At 36.2% G+C, this 25,868-nt stretch overlaps 1 protein-coding gene and 1 pseudogene across 1 annotated transcript in view; both read right to left on the reverse strand.

Annotated features, from left to right (window-relative positions):
- HPSE2 (heparanase 2 (inactive)) overlaps nt 1-25,868 on the reverse strand; it is a 678,034-nt gene that overhangs the window by 631,128 nt on the left and 21,038 nt on the right. The window lies entirely within an intron of this gene.
- Nucleotides 9,781-10,726, reverse strand: LOC118912873 (EEF1A lysine methyltransferase 2-like; annotated as a pseudogene).

Genomic DNA, 25,868 nt, shown 5'->3' on the forward strand with positions numbered 1-25,868 from the left:
GAATGATAAGAGAGCTGTGTGACCCATCCAAACAATATTCACACAGTAGGGATATCAGAAGAAGAGAGAAACAAAAGAATAGAAAGTCTTTTTGAGGAAATAATTGTTGAAAATTCCCCAATCTGAGGATGAAAATAGACACTCAGGTCACAGAAGTGCAGAGAGTCACTAACAAAAGGAACCCCAGGAAGACAGTACCAGACATATAATTGAAACGCAAATATTAAGGATAAGATGAGAGTATTGAAAGCAGCCAGACAGAGAAAAAAATTACTTATAAGGGAAACCCCATCAGACCATCAGCAGACTTCTCAGGAGAAACTTTACAGGCCAGAAGGGAGTGGCATGAAATAGTTAATGTATTGAAAGAGAAGGACCTTCAACCAAGAATCTTCTACCCACTGAGATTATCACTCAAATTCGAAGGAGAGATTACACATTTCCCAAATATATGAAGGCTCAAGGGATGTATAACCACTAAACTAGAATTACAGGATATGTTAAAGGGACTGCTTTGGATGGTAATGTTCCTAAGGCTAAATAGTTTTCACCAGTAAAAATAAATCCATAGTAAAGGCAGTAGACCACTTACATACATAGCAAGTATGAAATTAAAACAGAAAAGTAAAACCAACTATACACAAAATCAATCAAGGGATACACAAAACATGTATATTATGACATCTAATACATAAAGTGTGGAGGAGGAAAAAGGAAAAAGAAAGAAACACCCTTAGGTTGTGTTTGAAACAGAGTAATCATCAACTTACTATAGACTGTTAGAGAGTCAGGAAGCTATCCTTGAACCTTCTAATAACTACAAACTTAAAGCCTGTCATAGATACATAAAAAATTTTTAAAGAGAAATCCAAACACAATACTAAAGAAAACCATCAAGTAACAAGAGAACAGGAGAGGAAGACAGGAACAGAGAGAAACTATAAAAAGAATGAGAAACCAATAAAAGGCAATAAGTACATACCTATCAATAATTACCTTAAATGTAAATGGACTGAATGCACCAATCAAAAGACCCAGAGTGATAAAATGGATAAAGAAACAAGACCCATCTATATGCTACCTACAAGAGACTCATTTAAGACCCAAACACATACATAGATTAACAGTGAAGGGATGGAAAAGGTATTTCATGTAAATAATAGGGAGAAAACAGCAAGAATATCAGTATTTATATCAGACAAAATAGATTTCAAAACAAAGTCACAAGAGACAAGGAAGGACTGACAAAGGGATCAGTCCAACAACATGATATAACCATTATAAATATCTATGCATCCAACATAGGAGCAACTAAATACATAAAACAAATACTAACAGAATTCAAGAGGGAAATAGATTGCAAAACCTTCATTTTAGGAGACTTTAACACACCACTCACATAAATAGATCAACCCGACAGAAAACAAGTAAGGAAACAACAGTGCTGAACAATACATTAGATCAGATGGCCTTAACAGATTATCTACAGTCATTCCACCCAAAAGCAGCAGGATACACACTCTTCTCAAGTGTACATGGAACATTCTCCAAAACAGATCACATACCAGACCACAAAAAGAGCATCAATAAACTCAAAAAGATTGAAACTGTTATCAAGCAACATCTCAGACCACAATGATATGACACTAGAAATAAACTACACAAAGAAAACAAAACCCTACAAATACATGGAAGGAAAACAACATGCCTCTAAATAAATAATCAATGAATCAATGAACAAATTAAAACACAAATCAAGCCATACATGGACACAAATGAAAACAAAAATTCAACAGTCTAAAATTTATGGGATGTAGAAAAGCAGTTCTAAGAGGGAAGTACATAGCTGTTGAGACATTTCAGGCCTACCTCAAGAAACAAGAACAATAAGAAATAAACAGTCTAAACTCACACTAAAAGAAACTAGAAAAAGAAGAACTCAAAGTTAGTAGAAGGAGGGACATAATAAAGATCAGAGGAGAAATAAATAAAATAGACAAGACTAAAAAAAAAAGAAAAAAATCAATGAAACCAAGAGATGGCTCTTTGAGAAAATAAACAAAATAGATAAACCCCTAGCCAGACTTATCAAGAAAAAAAGAGTGTACACACATAAACAGAATCAGAACTGAAAAAGGAATAGTAACAATGGATACCAAAGAAATACAAAGAATTATAATATTCTATGAAAAAATATGTGGCATAAAAGAAATTGACAAATTTCTAGAAAAATACAACCTTTCAAGATTGACCCAGGAACAAACAGAAAATCTGAACAGACCAATTACCATCAATGAAATTGGTAACTCCCAAGAAACAAAAGTCCAGGACCATACAGCTTCACAGCTGAATTCTACCAAACATTTAAAGAAAAACTAATACCCATCCTTCTTAAAGTATTCCAAAAGTAGAAGAGGAGGGAATACTTCCAAACTCATTATATGAGGCCAGGATCACTCTAATACCAAAACCAGGCAAAGACACTACAAAAAAAGAAAAGTATACACCAATATCCCTGAACACAGATGCAAAAATTCTCAAAAAATATTAGCAAACTGAATTTTTAAATGCCTTAAAAAGACCATCCATCACAACCAAGTAGGATTTATTCCAGGGATGCAAGGATGATGTGATATTTGTAAATCAATCAATATGATACACCACAATAACAAAAAGAAAGATGAAAAACCCCAAGATCATCTCAATAGATGCTGCAAAAGCACCTGACAAAGTAAAACATCAATTCATGATAAAAACTATCAACAAAATGGGTATAAAGGGCACATACATCACAATAATAAAGGCCATATATGACAAACCCACAGCTAACATCATAGTTAATGGCAAAAAGCTGAAAGCTTTCCTTTTAATACTGGGAACAAGACAACAATGTCCACTCCTACCACTTTTATTCAACACAGTACTGGAGGTCCTAGCCATGGCAATCAGACAACACAAAGAGACAACAGGCATCCAAATTGGCAAGAGAGAAGTTGTCACTATTTTCAGATGGCATGATATTATACATAGATAAACCCTGAAGATGCCACCAGAAAACTTTTAGAACTAACAACGGATTCAACAAAGTTGCAGATACAAAAATCAATACACAGAAATCTGTTACATTTGTTCCTATATACTAACAATGAACTAGTAGAAAGAGAAATCAGGAAAATGATTCCATTTCCAATTCATCTAAAAGAATAAAATAACTAGGAATAAACCAAGAATAATAAAGACTTCTACTCTGAAAACTGTAAGACAATCATGAAAGAAATTAAAGAAGACACAAATAAATGGAAATTTATCCTGTGCTCATGGATAAGAAGAATTAATATTCTCAAAATGGGCATCTTTCCCAAAGCAATTTACAGATTCAATGCAATTCTTATCAAAATACCAATGGCATTTTTCAATGAACAAAAACAAACAGTTCTAAAATTCATATGGAGTCACAAAAGATCCTGAATAGCCAAACCCATCCTGAGAAAGAAAAACAAAGTAGGGGATAGTGTGCTCCCTACCTTCAAGCTATACTACAAAGTTACAGTAACCAAAACAGTATAGTACTGGCACAAGAACAGACCCATAATCAATGGAAGAGAATAAGAGCCCAGATATAAATGCAAGCATATATGGTCAATTAATATACAATAAAGGAGTCATGAATATACACTGGGAACAAGACAGCATCTTCAATAACTGGTGTTAGGAAAACTGGATGGATACATGCAAGAGAAAGAAACTAGATTACTGTCTAAGTCCTTATAAAAAGTAAACTTGAAATGAATCAAAAACCTGAAAGATATGAAATCACAATTTTCTTAGAAGAAAACATAGTCAAAAATATATTGAACATAAGTATGAGCAATTTTTTTCATGGACACATGTCCTTGGGAAAGGGAAACAAAATTAAAAATGAATAAGTGGGACTACATCAAACTAAAAAGCTTCTGTACAGCAAAGGACACCACCAACAGAACAAAAAGGCAACCTACAGTATAGGAGAATATATTTGTAAATGATTCATCCAATAAGGGACTAACACCCAAAATATATAAAGATGTCATATGACTCAACACCAAAAAAACAACCCAATTAGAAAATTGGCAGAAGACCCAAACAGACATTTCTCCAAAGAAGAATTACAGATGGCCAACAGGCACATGAAGAGATGCTCCACATCACTAATCATCAGAGAAATGCAAATCAAAACCACAATGAAATATCACCTCACACCAGTTAGAATGACCTATCCAAAATGAACTATCCAAAAGACAAGAAATAACAAGTGTTGGCAAGCATGTGGAGAAAGGGGAACTCTCTTACACTGTTGATAGGGATGTAAATTGATACAACTGCTGTGGAAAGCAATATGGGGAGTCCTAAAAAAAAAAAAATAGAAATACCATTCAACACAGTAAATCCACTTCTATGAATTTACTCAAAGAAAACAAAACCCCTGGTTCAAAAAGATACATCACCCCTATGTTTATCAGCACATTATTTACAATAGCCAAGAAATGGAAGCGACATGTCTATCAACAGATGAATGGCTAAAGAAGATGTACATATAGACAACAGAATATTATTCAGCCTAAAAAAAACTACAATTTGCAACATGAATCAACTTAGATCAGCTCAGCCATAAAGAAAAACAAAGTAGGGAGTATTATGCTCCCTGACTTCAAGCTATGCTATAAAGCTACAGTAATCAAAACAGCATGGTACTGGCACAAGAACAGACCCATAGATCAATGCAACAGAATAGAGAGCCCAGATATAAACCCATGCATATATGGTCAATTGATATATGATAAAAGAGCCATGAATATACCATGGGAACAAGACAGCATCTTCAATAACTGGGGTTGGGAAAACTGCTCAGTGAAATAAGCCAGGTGGAGAAAGACAAATACCATATGATTTCACTTATTGGTGGAGTATTAAAAAAAATGAACAAAACAGCAGTAGACTCATAGACACTGAGAAGTGACTGATAGTTACCATGGGGGAGGGTTTGAGGTGGGTGGGTGGGGAGGGTAAGGGGGATAAAGGGGCACAAAAATTCTCTATCATAATATAAGTTGGCCATGAGGATAGTAGTACAACTGCTGTAATGATTCTGCAACATCTTTCAATGTTGACAGCAACTACACTAGTGGGGGTGAAGGTTTAATAATATAAGTAACTGTTGAACCACTGTGTTGTATATTTGAATCCAATATAAGATTGTATATCAATGATACTTCAATTTTAAAAAGTATACTGGATTGGATTTACAAATCCAGTAACTCAGACATTGCAGAATAGATTAACGGAACTAGAGACATAGCAGTAGAGACTATCTAAAATAACATATAGAAAGAATAAAAAAAAGATTGGAAAAAAACTGACAAAGCATCACTGAACTATCAGACAATATTCAGCAGCCTAACATATTAGTAATCGGTGCAAAAAAAGAGATGGAAAAATACTTGAAAAAATAATGGTCAAAACTTCTAAATTGAAAAAAATTATAAACCCAGAAGACCCCTAAAAGAAGAAACAGGAAGAACACAAGAAAGCATATCGTAATCAAATTGCTAAAAACCAGAGGTGAACAGAAAATCTTAAAAGCAGACAGAGCAAAAAGACACATTAGGTTTAGAAAAATAATTTGTGAATATATGTGTGTGTGTGTGTGTGTGTGTGTGTGTGTGTGTGTGTGTGTGTGAATGACAATAGACTTTTCTGTCAGAAACAATGCAAGCAAGCAAGTACTGGTCAAATAGATTACCTAAATGAAATTCAAAGAGAAAATAAAGATTAAAAAAAAATAAACAGAGAACTCAAAAGCAGAGGAACAATCAAATACACACACACACCACCCTAGATATACCAAAGTCAAAATGCTAAGAACCAAAGGCAAAGAGAAAAATCTTGAAAGCAGCCAGAGAAAAAATGATACAGTGCCTATAATAATAAAAATTACAGCAAACTTCTCTTCAGAAACCATGGAAGAAAATAAAGTGGCATCTTTAAACTGTTAAAAGAAAATCAAATGTCAACCCAGGATTCTATACTATTCAAAAACATCCTTCAAAAGTAAAAAATACTTTCTCAGACAAAGTCATTGTCAGCATACCTACTCTTCAAGAATGTTAAAGAAAGTCTTCAGGCAGAAGGAATATGATATAAGTCAGAAATTTGGATATAAAAAAACACTGGAGTGTCAGAAAAGGAATAAATGAAGGTAAAGCAAATTTTTCCCTATTTTTAATTACTCTAAGAGATAGTTGAATGATTCAAGCAAAAAACAGGAACAATGAATTTTGTGAATTAAATATGTCAAAATGAAATTATGATATTGATGGCATGAAGGCTAGGGGGAGAAATCTAGTCCTTATACTAAGCAAGAAACTAATATTAATTGAAGGTAGATTCTGATCATTTAAAAATGTATTTTGTAAATCCCAGGACACAAAAAGCACAAACTATTTTTTAAATGATGAGTTGGACTTCACCAAAATTAAAAACTTTCTTTTTTAATGCTTAGCACACTGCCTATCATGAAGAAAGCTGTCTAAATATTACTATTATTACCAGGCAAGGCATTTTGAAAACACAGACACAAACGCAGTCCAACCCCTGCCCTCACAAGGCACACGGATCATACCAGAAAGTTAAGGAAAGGATGGCTTTCTATGACTTAGCAGTGACTCTGACTCTGAGCCCCTTTTGTCTCCAACACGAAAGTGGAACTCTTGAGTAATGTATAGCTGTCCTTGTCTAATTGAAGGATGCACAGCTTCTTTTTTTTTACATTATTGTTTTTAACCTTTTACCCTCTTCACCCTCTTTTACACTCTTCAAAAGAGACATTTTCAAAAAATGAAAAGGCAAACTAGGTACAAGGGGGAAATATTTACAAAACAAATATCTGAAAAGGGATATGCATCCAGAATATATTTGAAAATCTTACAACTGAATAAGACAAACAACCCAATTTAAAGATAAAGGATCTGTACAGAAATTTCACCAAAGAAAATATACATGGCAAATAAGCACATAAAACAATGCTCAATATCATTAGTCATTAGGGAAATGTAAATGAAAACACAGAGAGATACCACTGCACACTAGAATAACACAAAGTAAAAAGACTAACCATAACAAGCTCTGATGAGGATGTGGAGCAACTGCCACTCTCACACACTGGTGGTGAGAATGCAAAATGGAACCATCACTTTGGGGAAAAGTTTGTCAATTTCTTAAAAATTTAAACATACGCTTACCAAACAATCCAACAATTTCATTCACAGGTATTTATCCCAAAGAAATGAAAACATATGTACATGAAAACATAGGAATTTTCAAAGCAGTTTATTTATTCACAATAGCCAAAAACTGGAAAGAACCCAAAATTTACATCTGGTAGTAAATGGATAAGCAAACTGTAGTATATGAAAACTACTTACCAATAAAGAGAAACACACAACATGAATCTCCAAACGTGTTATACTAAGTCAAAGATGCCCAACATAAAAGCTATCTACTGCATGATTTCATTTAATAAAAGTCTAGAGAGCATAAAAACTATAGTGACTGAAAGCAGATCACTAGTTCCCAGGAGTGGGGGATTGACTAAAAGGGGGAAAGAAGAAACTTTTTGAGAAATGTTCTCTGTCATGATTGTGGTAGTAGTTAACAAATGAACATATTTGCCAAAATCCATCAAATTGTAGACTTAAAAATTGGCAAATTTCATCTAAATAATGCTGACCGATAAAAAGGGGATGGGGAGGAGGTGGAGGAAGAGGAAATTTTTTCCAAAATCATTTGCAAAGGCTGTCTCTTAGTCTACCCATTCTCCAGGTAATTCCTCACATAAATCTAATTGAGAGACCTACTAAATACACTTAAAAACAGCAGCAAACAGTACAATACACTGGTAAAGAGCACACTGTTTATATCCAATTGCTCTAGAACATCAGACAAGAGAAGCCATAATAAAACCATGGCAATTTAGAGAAACTTTGGGAGTAAAGGTAGCATTCAAATAAAACTTGGAAGGCAGGATAAATCTGAGGGTAAAACAGAGCCTTTGGACAAGTGAATTAATTTCTTTACATATAGGTAGAATATTGAAATGGAAATTCATTTGCAGAGATGAGAAAAAGTGGAAAAAGTGCCCAAATTCATTATAATTTATATGGAATAGTCTGTGTTTATGGCTTCCCAATCCTGAGGAAAACTGGAAACTCCACACTCCATTTTCCCTGCAAGAGTCTTGTTCCCCACATAACTTTTCCCCCTTTTAACACAACAAGAGACATCTAATTAACTTTTCTGCCACATGCAGCTGGCACCAAAGCAAACCAAGCTGTGGGGTGGCTGACCCAGAATTACTAATGAATGTTCAAAGTAAACATGTTTTCATCCAATCTGGAATGGTATATTTCTAAGAGGACAGAAAGCTCTTAAAATTAATTAACTCACCTGGACAAACTGTCCATCCAGTGGAAGTTTTTCAGTAATGAAAATCAGACTACAGATCTTACTGCAGCTGAGCTTGTTTATCATTCAAGGAGGGTGCTTCTGCCATGTTTCATGGATAGCTTCATGATTTTTCTTTTTACTGGCTTCTGGCTTCTTATATTTACGTAAATAGGCCAAGAAAGCAAAACACACATGAGAACAAGTTTAAATGAAGATCCCACATTTCCCCATAAGGCAGAGACATCTACCTTGCTCTCTTTTTCTACATGTCAGAGTAGACAACTGATGAGAAAAAGACTCCTTTTGAGAGGAGATGAAGGAGTTGTTAAAAAGCATGAACTTACTTAAGCGGTTTTGTCATTGTGTAGAAATTCTAATGAAGTGCTATCTGCTGCAAAGCTTGATGATTGCCTAGTGGGGGCTATACACAAAATGACATCAGATCCACATGAAGATTGCAACTAATACCCTAAGTTAGTATCCTGAGGGAACTCACTTGACTGCATGGTACAGATAACCATTGCACGTCAAGCATAGTTTTTTATATTGTTTTGTTTTCTTCTTTATTTTTGCTTATGCACAACATAATCTTTTGAACAGACTTTGTTGCTCTGAAGGGAGCAGTGCATCTCACATGGGTCCTTTTTGAGACAAAGGGAAACCCTTGAAATATCCTAGAATGTCTGCCTTCCTCTGAATTAATTGACCACAATGCCTGATGGGGAGTTGTTGCTGTGCTTTTAGTCATGAGGCATTCAAGAGATGCTCTCGCCAATTTAGGAAGTAGAGGAGTGTGCTTTCAGCTCTCTAAGAACTAGCCCAGGTGGACGCTTCTGTTAACCCACATGAATCTCCCCTACTGCCTGCCTCCCTATGGAGTTTTTCTAACCTCGTTTGGTACACAGCCCTTCCTAACACAGATTGCTTTATGGGGCAATAATGCAAGGACTCAGCTAAAAGGAGAGAATAACTGCCATTTGTTAAGTATCTACTATGCATTGGGCACTGTGCTGATATTTTTTTTTCTTGAGCAACTAATATATTTATCTGATTTTGTTTAGTTCTGTAAGTGAAAACAAGGGAAATTTCTCAGGTATTAAGTAATTTTTTAAAAATAACCACGATTCAACCCAAAATAGTATACTTATTATGTTTCATAAATAGTCTGATAAAACACTAAGAAAGTCTGTTTTGTTTCCTATTATGGCCTTGCTATGGTTTGGACAAATTTTAATAAGCAGCTATATTCAACTCAACTTTTATCAAGGCACAAAAATTAAGAATACATGCCTTCTGTAAATGCATTTAGTGCTTTAAAGTTTTTAAGTGTTCAGCAAGTACAGGAAAATTTTTTAATCAAAAGGAAAAATATTTACATTTCAAATACAAAAGGAAATTTGAAATTATTCTTGGTTGATCTCTAATACCCAACCACTTACATGTTCATATTTTTACCAACCCATTAAATCTTCCCAACATGTGCATCCTGTGGACTTACTAAGCATTCTTTTGTACTTGAGTTTTCTGTGTCATGTTTACTTTGATATGGAGCTTCTTCTTTAAAAGCTAACTGAATTTGTCCAATGAGAAGTCTCACGTTTTTGGAAAACCAGTGCTGCTACACTGTTTCCAGATCTGCCTCCAAAGCTGAACTTGGGTGTAGGCAGCTCTTCGAAAAGTTCAAATCCTTCACTGAATTCATTTAGCAACTCTTCCTTGGTCCAATTACATGAGGTTGTTAGAAAAAAGCCTTTCACTTTCAACACCCTGGAGAGAGATTTCACATACTGCTTCCTCTTCTCAACTGCATTGTCAGGATTAAGGCTTATAGCATCAAAAGTCCCTTTGTCAATACAAATATGAAATCCAGACAGCTTTGTAAAAGGATTCAAAAAGTCTTCTACCTTCAACTTAATGTTAGATAAACCTTCTTTCTCTATGATACTTCCAGAAAGCTGTATTGCAGAAGAAGAGTAATCAATTCCAGTAATATTAGAGAAACCAAATTTTGCCTTATTAGTCGATTCATACTTTCTTCTCCAAACCAGATTTCTCCTGTATCTCCATATTGTTGGAAAATTTGCAGTTCTCTCTCATAGACAGCATCCCAGTGTTCTCGGGTCCCCAGCACCGACGGGGAGAAGCCATCCCCTCCGGGACTGCCCCCTGGAGACTGCGCGGCAGGCACGGCACCACTACCCTCAGCGCCCTCAGCGCCCCACTGTGCTAATATTTTATATATCATGTCATTCTACAATAACACAATGTGGCAGCATAGAGTAATAATTAAGAGCACAGATCCTAGAGTCAGACCACCTGAGTTCAATCTTTGTAATTTACCACTTATAAACTGAGTAACCTTTGAGAAGGCATATAACCTCTTTGTTCCTTAGTTTCCATATCTATAAAACAGAGATAAAGAGAGAATCTATTGCACGGAATATCTGTGAAGATTAAATGAGGTGTTCAATAAATGTTAGCCATTTATTATTTGTTTTACAGATATTAAAAACTAAGAGCGAGCAAGATTAAATGACCTGTCCAAGATCACACAGCTAGTGTCCAAATGTAAGCCTATCTGACTCTAAAGCCAATGTCCTTAATTGGTATACCACATTGATTCCAAACAAAACATTCTCAGAGACCCAGAGTTTCTCAAATCATGTCTTGAGGGACACTGGTCTAATGAAATACATACTTAATTGCTTTCTTGGAGATTTACACTGCATACTAATATAGCAACAACTCATTAAACTCTATTTAATTTGCTTTAATGTTTCACAAACATTTGACAATTAAACTATACTTCACAGATATGCAGGATCATGGTACCATCCTTTGTTAAAAAATCAAAAGAGTTAACCAATCACTAATAAAATGTGAGTAATGTTGGCAAGAATTATGTTCAGATGTCCTGACTTCTATAATTAGTATGTACACCAGTAAAAACCTAAAACTCTAGAATAACATATATTTTAATCTGTTATGTTTTCTGTTTTTGTGAATATGCTGTATTAGTATAGCATATAATTTTGTAAAGTATACTATATAAATATATATATAAAATACAACATATTGTATATATGTAATACAGAATACAATTTCATGGATATGCTATATTACTATAGCACATGATTTAAAAATATGCATGCACAAACAGAATTTGTGGGTGTGACCAGAAGTTTTACTAACAGAGGTACATTGTCAGAAGAAAAGTTGGGAGTCCACTATTTCAATATCTAGACCCAGAAAGTGGCGTGCTGCTGTGATAGAGGATGAGAAGAGACAAGAGTAGAATATCTATGATGTTCCCTGCCAGTGTCTTTCAGATGTAGCTCTCCTTTTAAAGACAAAGAGAGGAAAAGAAATTCTCATGGACCATCCCCAAAATTAAGTTAGATTCTTTTCACCATCATGTTATTCAACTATTTAGTAACACAAAATCACCCTACAGTTCTTAAGCAACTACAAAAACAATTATAACTTAAATAGAAACAAACCAAAAAATCCATAAAATTATTTCCATCAACTCAGTGTGGTGAATGGTGTCATTTTATTAAAATACCAAATCACCAATCTGGAACACACTATAACTGAGATTTATGGTACAAGTTATGCTTCAGATTCCTCATACAGAAAATAATGAAACAGAAGAAAAATAAATAAATATAATTATGACACAGAAATGACAGATGATGGATGTAGAAACAATTTTAAAAATTTTTAATATATCTCTGTTCAAGAAGATAAAGGTAAGCATAAGAGTGAAAATGAGAAATACAAAAGCTATAAAAGAAACAAACTGAACTTCTAGAGATAAAAAATATAAGAGAAATGAAAAGTATACTGGCAGGGGATCAAAAGATGTCAGAGTAGGAAGGCAAGGTGGAAACCTCCTCCCACATACACACCAAGGAAGAACTACAGCAAATACAACTAACCCAGAAAGACTGTAGAACAGGCCCTCTACACCTAGTGCAAAAGAGAAGACCACATAGAAAAGTGTAATGTGGCAGAACTGTGATCAAGCAGGACCCAAGCCCATCCCAGCCCACAGGCAGGAGGAAGAGCAAAGAAGGAGAAGAAAAGACTATGTTGAGAAGGGTAAAGTGGAGAACTGTCATGGGTCAGGACCCAAGACCTTCCCCCATCCCAGCCCACAAGAGGGAGGGAGAAGAACAGAGAGGAAAGGGGATAGGTGCTCAGGAATCCTGCATACCTGGCCCTGGAGAGCTGCTCTGGGAACATAAGTCCACATTGCATTGGGCTGTGGTGATTAACAGAATTAGACATCAGGGAGAGTCAGGGCACTCTGGGAGGCTGACATTTCTGTTGCTTATGGAGGACAGGCATGCTCCATCCATCCTACTGAGACCCAACAAAGAGGCAGCAGGTTTGAAAGATTAGCAGCAACAAAAAGTGAGCAAAAGGGGTGGAGACTGTAAGGAAGTCTCTCCAAAGAAGGGCTGGTGGACAATGCTTCTCCCACCCTCCTAAAGCCCAACTGCTTGGGCACACTCAGGAACCAGCCCAAAATGCTCCATCCCCCTCTCTGGTGGCTCAGCCCCATAGGATGCTTCCTTGCATACCCACCAATCTACCCAACCCATTTGGCCCAACAGCAGTCAACTTTGATGCCTAGCAGGCAAAGGAGGCTTTCCCAGCTTTACAGGCCCTCTAACAGCACATCTGTTGAGGTGCTGCAGAACCAAGCTCCAAATGCTCCAACTCCCTCCCTGGAGGCTCAGCCTTGCAGCACTGAAAAGCACACTACTCCACCCACCATGCCAGGTCAACAGAGCAGCCAATGCTGCATAGCAGACAGAGGGGAGCCCTGCTCAAAATGATCCCAGGAGAAGCACTCCACAGCACAAAATGGGTCCACTGAAGAGCTTGTTCATCATCTGCTGACAGAGATCAGCCACAGCCCTCAGGCAGGCAAAAAGCCCACAGCCCAAGAACAGCAACTGTAACTCCACTGCAAAGGAGAACCAAGCACTGGTGAGAAAGACTCTTGACCTTCTGGGCACCACAGATGCCTTCTTCATAAAGACATTCTCTAGACCAGGAGGCAGAGTGGATATATGTAATACAAAGGAAGAAACACAGAAACCCAGACAAAATGAGAAGGAAGAGGAATATGTTCCAAACAAAACTACAGGATAAGACACCACAGACATAGCTTAATAAAATAGAGATCACAAATATCCTTGAAAAAGATTTCACTGTAACAGTCATAAAGATGTTCACTGACCTGGCAAAAATAATTTATGATCTCAAGGAGAACTTCAACAAATAGAAAGAAGATTTGAAAAAAGACACATTCAGAGATGACGAATGTAATAACTGAAATGAAATGTATAATGGAGATAAGGGCAACTACACTACTGAAAGTAGAGAAGATAACCAATGAGATGGAAATTAGAGAAGAGGAAAACAACAAGTTAAGGAACAGGAGACAAAAAAGAATTTATAAAAATGAAAAGATACTAAGAGAGCTGAGAGACAACTCCAAACAACACAATATTTGCATAATACCAGTACCAGAATAAGATGAGAGAGAAAAAAGAAAGTCTCTTTGAAGGAGTAATTGCTGAAAACCTCCTCAATCTGGGAAAGGAAACAGACACCTAGGTCCTGGAGGTACAGAGGAACTAAAGGAACCCCGGGAGTACAACGCCAAGACACTAATTAAAGTGGCAAAGATTAAAGATAAAGAGAGAATCTTAAAAGCAGAAACAGAGGAAATTACCTGTAAGGGAAGCTCCATAAGGCTATCAGCAGATTATCTGCAGAAACTTTACAGGCCAGAAAGGAATAGCCTGAAATATTTAATGTATTGGAAGAACCTACAACCAAAAATCCTCTACTCAGCAAGTATATCATTCAGAATTGATTAAAAGTTTCCCAGATAAAGGAAAGTTAAAAGAATTCACCACTCTAAACAAGCATTACAGCATGTGTTAAAGGGACTTCTGTAGATGGAAATGGTCTTAGACCTAAATATTTTTTGTCAGTGAAAATAAACCTACACAAATGGTAGTAGACCAATTACTTACTAAGCATGTATGAAGTTAAAAAAAAAAAAAGAGAGAGATTAAAGATGGCAGTGTGAGAGGTGAGACAGAGGCCACCTAACAAAACCATATATATTATGAAAATATACTTAATACTACTAATCCTGAAAAAGCAACAGGAAAGAAGGCTGCACCAGACTGCATATACCTGGAGAAAAGAACAGACCTAACAGAACAAGGTAACATACCAAGGCTGTGTTCTGGCAGGACCCAAGCCCTTCCCTCACCCCAGCTCACTGGCAGGAGGAAGAGAAATGGAGCGGGGAGGAAATAAAGGCCTGGGACTGCTGAACACCTAACCCTGAAGATCTGCTCTGGGAACACAAACCTACATTGCATGGTGCTCTGGTGATTAGAGGACTTAGAAAGCTATGACAGGCAGAATGCCAGGAGAGACTGAGATTCCAGCCACTTGTGAAAAACAGGGATCCATATCCGGCTGCTGTGGGACAAAAGAAAGGCAGGCAGTCTGAGAGACTTCCTAACAGCAAGAGGGCTGCTAAAAGGGCAAGGATTGCACAGAGCATACTACTCAGGAGGAAGGACAGGTGGACAAAATTGTCCAGGTGCACTCTGCCCAGCAGGCTGGAAACTTTCAGGAACTTCACACACTACCTCACACTGGCTAGCTACAGAGCCCCAAGGCCCCCCACCATGATACACAGCCTGTTGCGCCTTCCTCCCGGCCAGCCCACACCTGACTAGCAAACTGGCATCCCCTGCCCTGGCATCAGGCCAGCCAGAGGGAAGCCCTGCCTACAGGAGCTACAAATGCAAAGCATAAAGGCTTACACCTGTGTGTTCAGCCCACTGATTCTGGCAGTGGAAACAGGCATAGAAGTCAGGAAGCAGGAAACAGCTCTTTCCTCCCACCAGGCACCAGCAGTGCTCCCTTTCGACCACCGACATTGCTCCAGGGGCTGAGCAGCTCAAGAGAGTAGATTTTCTGGGCACTAAAGGGCACTACATACAAATATGAAAATGTCAAAGTAACCTCGTTCAAATCCAAATCCCACAAACACAGGAAAAAGGATCAAGTGAAACTGAACTCATCAATCTTCTTGAAAGAGATTTCAAAATAAAAATCATAAACATCCTCATGGAGGTACAGAAAAACATTCAAAAACTCAGGAACAAATTCAGGACAGAGATGCAATCATTTCAGAATACAATGGAGGGACTCAAAAGCAGACAAGATACAGTGGAGGAGACAATAAATGGAACAGAAATTACAGAAGAGGAATACAAAGAAGCTGAGGGACAGGGAGAAAAAGGATCTCTAGGAATGGAAGAATATTGAGTGAACTGTGTGACCAATCCAAGCGGAACAATATTCATATTATAGGGGTACAAGAAGAAGAACAGAGAGAAAAGGGGATAGAAAGTGTCTTTGAGGAGGTAATTGCTGAAAAATTCCTCAATCTGGGGAAGGAGATAGTCTCTGAGGCCATGGAGAGGCACAGATCTCCCAACACAAGAGACACAAGGAAGACAATATCAAGACATATAATAACTAAAATGGCAAAGATCAAGGATAAAGACAGGCTATTGAAACCAGCCAGAGAAAGAAAAAATATCACATACACATGGTGTGGGGGATCATGGGAAGAACATTGTAGCACAGAGAAGGCACATAGTGCATTTGTGGCATCTTGCTGCACTGATGGACAGTGACTGCATTGGGGTATGGGTGGGGACTTGATAATATGGGTAAATGTAGTAACTGCATTTTTTTTTCATGTGAAACCTTCATAATAATGCATATCAATCATACCTTAATAGAAAAAAAAGATCACATTCAAAGAATAACCCATCAGGCTATCATCAACCTTCTCAGCAGAAACCTCACAGGCCAGAAGGGAATGGCATGATATATTTAATGCAATAAAGTAGAAGGGCCTCAAACCAAGAATTCTCTACCTGGCAAGGTTATCATTTAAATTTGAAGGAAAAATTAAACAATTTTCAGATAAGCAAAAGCTGAGAGAATTTACCTCCCACAAACCATCTCTAGAGTAAACTTTGAAGGTACTGCTATAGACGGAAGTGTTCCTAGGATAAACAGCTGTCACCGGAGGAAATAAAACCACAGAAAAGATAGTAGAACAATTAATTACTAAGCAAATGCAAAATTACATCAACTATCCCCAAGGTCAGTCAAAGGATGGACAAAGAGTACAGAATATAATACCTAATATATAAAGAAGGGAGAAGGAAGAAAAAGGAGGAGGAAAAAAATAAAGAACCTTTATTTGTGTTTAATTGTGTTTTCAATAGCATATAAAGTGAGTTAAGTTAGACTCTTAGATAGTAAGGAAGTTAACCTTGAACCTTTCCTAACCATGAAACTAAAGCCTGCAATGGAAAGAAGTACATACCTACCAATAATCACCCTAAATGTAAATGGACTGAATACACCACTCAAAAGACACAGAGTCACTGAATGGATAAAAAAAACAAGGCCCGTCTATATGCTGCTTACAAGAGACTCACTTCAAACCCAAAGACATACACAGACTGAAAGTAAAGGGATGGAAAAAGATATTTCACGCAACTAATAGGGAGAAAAAAGCAGGAGTTGAAGTACTTGTATCAGACAAAATAGACTTCAAAACAAAGAAAGTAACAAGAGACAAAGAAGGACACTACATAATCAAAAAAGGGTCAGTCCAACAAGAGGATATAACTATTATAAATATCTATGCACCCAATACAGGATCACGTACATATGTGAAACAAATACTAACAGAATTAAAGGGGAAAATAAAATGTAATGGATTCATTTTAGGAGACTTCAACACACCACTCACTCTGAAGGACAGATCAACCAGACAGAAAATAAGTAAACAGACAGAGACACTGAACAACGGATTAGAACAGATGGACCTAATGGCCATCCACAGAACACTCCATCCAAAAGCAACTGGATACACATTTTTCTCAAGTGCACATGGAACATTTTTAAAAACAGATCATATACTAGGTCACAAAAAGACACTCAGTACATTTAAAAAGATTAAAATTATACCAACCAGCTCCTCAGATCACAAAGGTCTGAAATGAGAAATAAATTACACAAAGAAAATGAAAAATCCCACAAACACATAGAGGCATAATAACATGCCCCTAAATAATCAATGCATCAATGATCAAATAAAAACAGAGATCAACCAATATATGGAGATAAATGACAACAATAATTAAACAATGCAAAAATCTGTGGGATGCAGTGAAGGCCATGCAAAGACAGAAATATATTGCAATAAAGGCCTACTTCAGAAAAGAATAATAATCCCAAATTAACAGTCAAAACTCAAAATTAATGAAATTAGAAAAGGCAAAACAAATGAAGCACAAAGTCAGTAGAAGGAGGGACATAATAAAGATTAAAGCAGAAATAAATAAAATTGAGAAGAATAAAACAATAGAATCAATGAAAGCAGGAGCTGGTTCTTCAAGAAAATAAGCAAAATAGATAAACCCCTAGCCAGACTTATCAAGAAAAAAAGAGTCTCCACACATAAACAGAATCAGAAATGAGAAAGGAAAAATCACTATGGACACCACAGAAATACAAAGAATTATGAGAGAATACTATGAAAAACTATATGCTAATGAACTGGATAACCTAGAAGAAATGGACAACTTTCTAGAAAAATACAGCCTTCCAAGGCTGACCCAGAAAGAAAAGACAGAAAATCTGAACAGACCAATTACCAGCAATGATATTGAACTGGGAATCAAAAACTTACCTAAGAACAAAACCCTTATACCAGATGGCTTCACCACTGAATTCTATCAAACATTTGGTGAAGACCTAATACCCATCCTCCTTAAAGTTTTCCAAAGAGTAAAAGAAGAGGGAATACTTCCAAACTCATTCTAGGAGGTCAGCATCACTCTAATAGCAAAACCAGGCAAAGACACCACAAAAAAAGAAAATTACAGACCAATATCCCAGATGATCACAGATGCAAAAATACTCAACAAAATATTAGCAAACTGATTTCAAAAATACATCAAAAAGATCATCCATCATGATCAAATAGGATTTATTCCAGGCATGCAAGGATGGTACAACATTTGAAAATCCATCAACATCATCCACCACATCAACAAAAAGAAGGACAAAAACCACATGATCATCTCCATAGATGCTGAAAAAGCATTTGACAAAATTCAACATTCATTCATGAGAAAAACTCTCAACAAAATGAGGGCAAGTACTTCAACATAATAAAGGCCATATATGACAAACCCACAGCCAACATCATACTAAACAGTTGAAAGCTTCTCCTTTAGGATCGGGAACAAGACAAGGATGCCCACTCTCCCCACTTCTTTTCAACATAGTACTGGAGGTCCTAGCTATGGCAATTAGACAACACAAAGAAATAAAAGGCATCCAGATGGTCATGGAAGAAATTAAACTGTCACTGTTTGCAGATGACATGATATTGTACATTAAAAAAAAACCCTAAAAATTCCACTCCAAAACTACTAGATCTAATATCTGAATTCAGCAAAGTCATGGGATACAAAATTAATACACAGAAATCTGTGGCATTCCTATACACTAACTATGAACTAGCAGGGAGAGAAATCAGGAAAACAATTCCATTCACAATTGCATTAAAAAGAATAAAATACCTAGGAATAAACCTAACCAAGAAAGTAAAAGACCTATACTCTGAAAACTACAAGACACTCATGAGAAAAATTAAAGAAGATACCAATAAATGGAAACACATCCTGTGCTAATGATTAGGAAGAATTAATATTGTCAAAATAGCCATCCTGCCTAAAGCAATCTACAGTTTCAATGCAATCCATATCAAAATACCAACAGCATTCTTCAATGAACTAGAGAGAATAGTTCTAAAATTCATACAGAACCACAAAAGACCCTGAATAGCCAAAGCAATCCTGAGAAGGAAGAATAAAGCAGGGGAAATTACACTCCCTGACGTCAAGCTATATTACAAAGCCACAGTCATCAAGACAATTTGGTACTGGCACAAGAACAGACCCATAGACCAATGGAACAGACTAGAGAGACCAGATATAAACCTGAGCATATATGGTGAATTAATATACAATAAAGGAGCCATGGATATACAATGGGGAAATGACAGCCTCTTCAACAGCTGGTGTCAGCAAAACTGGATAGCTACATGTAAGAGAATGAAACTGGATTATTGTCTAATCCCATACACAAAAGTAAACTCATAATGGATCAAAGACCTGAATGTAAGTCATAAAACCATAAAACTCTTAGAAGACAACGTAGGCAAAAATCTCCTGAATATAACATGAGCAACTTTTTCCTGAACGCATCTCCTTGAACACGGGAAACAAAAGCAAAAATGTACACGTGGGACTACATCAAACTAAAAGGCTTCTGTACAGTAAAGGACACCATGAACAGAACAAAAATGCATCCTGCAGTATGGGAGAATATATTGGTAAATGACCCATCTGATAAGGGGTTAACATCCAAAATATATAAAGAATTCTTATGTCTCAACACCCAAAAAGCAAATAACCTAATTAAAAAATGGGCAGAAGACCTGAACAGACACTTCTCAAAAGAAGAAATACAAAAGGCCAACAGGCACATTAAAAGATGCTCCATATCACTAATCATCAGGGAATGCAAATTAAAACCACAATGAGATATCATCTCATACCAGTTAGAATGGCCACTATCCAAAAGACAGGAAACAACAAATGCTGGCAAGGATGCAGAGGAATAGAAACTTTCTACACTGTTGATGGGAATGCAAATTGGTGCAACTGCTGTGGAAAGCAGTATGAAGATTCATCAAAAAACTAAAAATAAGAAATACCATTTGACCCAGTAATTCCACTCCTAGGAATTTACCCAAGGAAAACAAAATCCCTGATTCAAAAAGATATATGCACCCCAATGTTCATCAGTGTATTATTTACAATAGTCAAGATATGGAAGCAATCTAAGTGTCAATACATGAATGGATAAAGAAGACATGGTACATATATGCAGTGGAGTATTATTTAACTATGAACAAGAAAGAAATCCTGCCATTTCCAAAAACGTGGATGTACCTAGAGGGTATTATGCTTAGTGAAATAAGCCAGGTGGAGAAAAACAAGCACCATGACTTCACTTATTTATGGAATATAAAATAACCAATCAAAACAAAATGAACAAAATAGGAGTAGACTCATTGAGACTGAGAAGTGATTGATGATTATCATGGGATAGGGATTGGGTTGGGTGGGTGGGGAGGTTGACAGGGATAATGGGACACAAAAATTCTCAATCATCATATAAACTGGCCACAGGGATCATAGTACAGTATGGATAATAGAGCATATGATTCTGTAACATCTTCCAGTGTTGACAGAGAGTAGCTATAGTAGTGGAGGTGAGGATTTAATAATATGGGTAACTGTTGAATGTGTTATATACTTGGAACCAATATAAGATTGTGTATCAACTATACTTCAAAAAACTAAACTAAAAAAGGACGTAGTTTCAATTCTTACTAACATATCTCACACAACTCACTATGTTTCTGACTCTCAGATGCCTCATCATTAGAAAGTGAGTAGTAATAATTTCTCTAGGGTTTTGTAAATATTTAAATGAAACAAACCATACTAAACACTTAGCACAATGTCTGGTACATAGAAAATGTTCAAAAGTATCAGTTTCCACCACTTTGAATGTCATTACTTTCTTCACAATTAACAACTATATCCATTAAAGTTTTAACTACCTACTTGTGATTCTCCACGATTTTAGATGTACAAAGCATGGAAGAAATAAAAGGTATGAACGCCACTTTCATAGACCTTGCAATTGAGTTAGGATGCCAAAAACAGAAATTTTTAAACCCTAATGTATTCATATAATAAACTTTAGGGCTTTATAATGTGATGATGGAAATTTTTTTTATTGTGGTAAGAATACTTAAGACCAACCCTTTTAAAATTTTAAGTGTGCAAAACAGTATTGTTACAGAAGATCTCTAGAATTTAATTATCTTGCATAACTGAAACTATATACCTGTTGAATAGCAACTCCTCGTGTCCCTGCCTCCAAGTTCCTGGCAACAACCATACTACTTTTCTTCTATGTGTTTATTTCAGATACCTCATGTGAGTAGAATCATGTAGTATTTGCCATTCTATAACTGCTTATTCTTTTAACAAAACGTCCTCAACATCCATATATGTTGTCACATATGGCAGGATATCTTTCTTTTTTAAGGCTGACTAACATTCACTGTGTGTATATACCAATTTTCATTATCCATTCACCCATTGACATTTAGGTTGTTTCCATATCCACACATTTTGGCTATTATAAATAATGCTACAATGAACATGGAGTGCAAATATCATTTGAGATGCTTATTTCAATTCTTTTGGATAATTGCCCAGAAGTAATGTTACTGGCTCATATGGTATTTCTATATTTAATTTTTTGAAGACCCTCTGTTTTCCATGGCAGCAGTAGCATTTTACATTTCCTCCAACAGTGTACACACATTCCAATTTCTGTACACCCTCACCAACACTTGTTATCTTTTACTTCTTTGATAACATCTTGATAATATCATCCTAACAGGTGTGAGATTAATGTCACTATGGCTTTGATTTTCATAACCCTGATGATTAGTAATGAAAGAGCATCTTTTCACATACTTGTTGGCCATTTGCATGTCTTCTGGCCATTAGTATGTCTTGTGGAGAAATGTCTATTCAAGTCCTTTGCCCAGTTTTCATTCTCGTTATTAAAGCAGATTGGATTAATATGCAGAAACTTTTTAGTTTGATACAATCCATTTGTCTTTTTTTGCTTTTGTTGCCTGTGCTTTTGATGTTATATCCAAAAATCATTGCCAAAAACCAATGTCATGAATCTTTTCCTCTGTATTTTCTTCTAGGAGTTTTACCGCTTCAGATTTTTTTAGTCTCTGATCCATTTTGAGTTGATTTTGTGCATGGTGCAAGATGAGGATCCAATTACATTCTCTTGCATATGGATAATGGGTATCCAGTTTTCCCAACACCATTTTTTGAAGAGACTAACCTTTCCCTATTGTATATTCTTGGTACTTGGATGATCAGTTGACTGTACATGCATGGATTTATTTCTGAGCTCCCTATTCTGTTCCACTGATCTGTATGTCTGTCTTCATGCCAGTACCATACTGTTTTTAATTACTGTAGGTTTGTAATACATTTTAAATCAGAAAGTGTGATGCTTCCAGCTTTTTCTTTCTCAAAATAGTTTTGGTTATTTGGAGTCCCTTGTGGTTCTAAATGAATTTTAGGACTGTTATTTCTATTTCTGTATAAAAATAGATGCCAAAATGCCACTGAGATTTGCTAAGGAGTCCAATGTACGTGTAGATAATTTGGGGGAGTATGTCTTCCAATCCATGAACATGGGGTATCTGTCCATTTATTTGTGTCTTTAATTTCTTTCATTAGTATTTTGTAGTTTTCAGTGTACGTGTCTTTCACCTTAGTTAAATTTATTACTGGGTATTTTATTCTCCTTGATGTTATTATAAGTGAGATTATTTTCTTAATTTCCTTTTTGGATAGTATGTTGTGAGTGTATAGATACACAACTGACTTTTGTTCTGTTGATTTTGTATCCTGCAACTTTACTGAATTAATACATTTCCCTAAGATGGTAAATTCTATGTGATTTTTAATAAAATTAAAAAAATAAAACCCTACCTGAGCAGATAGGGACTCATTACCTTTAGAAACTCACTTATTGAAATGTGCTCAGTATGTAGCAAAGTGACAGGCACCTAGAAAAATGATGTCAAACATTTTGTAAATAATTCCTTGCTCCTTCAGCCCAATTTCTCTTTATGAAATACAATAATATTATCCTATGGATTTTTAGCTCTAAAACAGATGTTCCCTACATGTCTGCTGGAGATGTACTTGCAAACATTTTACCAGATATAACAGAACTTTGGGGTCAATGTGATCTGAGTTCCTGTCCTCGCTCTGTCACTTACTAACTGTATGATCTTGAAGTCACTTAACATCTCTGTGCCTGAGTTTCCTTATCTAAGCAATACAAAAATGGTACCTATAGTAGGTATAATATGAATACAATGTCTTACTAATATTAAATGTTTAATAGAAGTCATTTATAATAAAAATAACCATAGAGGAGGACCACAAAATGATGATGACAATTAACTGGGCCATCCATTCACTTACCTAGTATCTATAAGCAAGAACATATAACTGCAGGATAACAGGGCAGGTTCAAGAGTACAGATTAGTGACAGGAAATGTTTTTCCATATATGTTAGCTAGATTCATACACATTTGTTACACAGATATGGAAAAAATATCTGGGGAAGTCTGAAATACATAGGTGTTTTCTTCCCATGTTCTAATACTTGGAAAACATTTTTAATGCCATCCTCACCTATCCAGTTGTCTGGCTTTATATGCCTTTCTGCGAGTGAAGTCAGGCAAAAAAACAAAAAAGGAAGAAGAGAAAAAGGCAATTGTTTCCAGTTGACTAACAAAGCCAAAACCCAGCTCTGCAGTGACTAAATTTTTAAAAATTAAGTTTGACTAATGACAATACTATTAATCCCTTAGTTTATAAGCATTGTTTGATCCCAGTGAATCTTTTTTTAAGTCTCCCTTTCAAGTTAAAAATAGAGCACAAATTAATTGCAAAGGATACTATCCACATCAAATCAGTTACCATGTACTGTCAGTTTTTCCTTTGTAATAACTCCCTAACTATTCCTTTCCTTCCCTCTGCTCCTTCACTAATGTAATCTGTTCTCAACTCACTCCTAGATATCTTCATTAGCCTCTCCTTGGTCCTTCTGCAGATAGGAACCTACCACTGTTTTATTCTGTCCTGTGAGAAGACATGAGACCTTCCTAAAAATCACATATACTTTTCTTAAGTCACAATCCTTCCTTGATTCTCTGCTTTCTGAAGGATAAAATCCAAAACCCTTAACTCTCAAATTAACTTTCAGATTGTCTTCAACAACAGTCTGATCCCAAATCCCAATCCAATTTCATTTCTCAAGGGAAGCATTTTATAACTGATTTCCAAATGGCCTTGGTATATTGGAATGGGGCTGGCCCAATGGCACATGATCATTATTTTCACTTTATCAATTCCCAAACATTAAGCAGTTTATGAAACAAACACACAAAACAAAGACAAGTATCCCTTCATTTCTAAGTACTTCTGACCATGACTAAAAAACCCCAAAAAGGGGATCAAAGTTTAACATGCATAAAACAAAAACCCACCCTATATTCCTTCATTCCCAAGAAATTTTCATTTCTCAAATTATGCTCATTTATTTCCAGAGCCCTTCTAACTCCCAATAAACCAAGACTGCCAGATGATGAGCATGACACTGGTATCTATGGTGGCAACTCTTCAGCGAACCAGTGTCACTAAGATCTCACAGTGCTCACTTCCATGCCTTCACCATTGCTCTCTCCTATGCTAGGAAAGCAAATTAGACTACTGGGGAACAAGCCAGAGCTCTGCCAAGTTGCAGAGTCTAGGAACTCTACTCCCTCTTCATATCCAATTACTAAGCACTGTCCATTTAGCTTTTGTTTGTTTTTAGTTTTTCCTTTTATTTTTTCCTTCTGAATAAACAAGCTAGCTCCAAGACAGCAAGACTCTCTAGATGTGAGCACTCCTTCACATGCAAGCTGCAGCTTTCCAAGACCTCTATCTTCACATGTGAATATTTAATTACATTAGACTCATAGATTCTCTGTAGACTCTGGGGCTCTTTTGGTTAATGATGATTGCAAATTCAGTTCCATCAACAACCACTGAAAGGACAACTACCCTCAAGTTATGTGAATTAAAAATCTTTGTTTTCAATTTTGATGGATTCTGGACCACCACAAACTAACCCATTCATTATTCTTTCAACAATATTTATCAAGCACCTACTGTGTGTCAGGTCCTGTGCTTTGCACAGGATATATAGTGATTTTTAAAATACCACCACACAGTCAGGAGCTGAGCTACCAGGGACAGAGGTCTATTCTAAGATGATGTGTGGAGGGAGTCATAATTTTATAGTAAGAGGATCATTAGCCCCTCACTGACTTTAAAATGTTCTAAGGGTATGTTAAAACATTATTCAATACAACTAAGCATTTTTGACTACCTACTAAGTACTCATCACTGAACTAGATATAAGATTCTAAAATGGACTGGGAGCAACCATGTATTGTTGAAAAAAACACAGATTTTATCATGATCAGCTCTGGCTCTGC

The sequence above is a fragment of the Manis pentadactyla genome, chromosome 8, assembly GCF_030020395.1.
Source record: "Manis pentadactyla isolate mManPen7 chromosome 8, mManPen7.hap1, whole genome shotgun sequence".
Taxonomy (NCBI): domain Eukaryota; kingdom Metazoa; phylum Chordata; class Mammalia; order Pholidota; family Manidae; genus Manis; species Manis pentadactyla.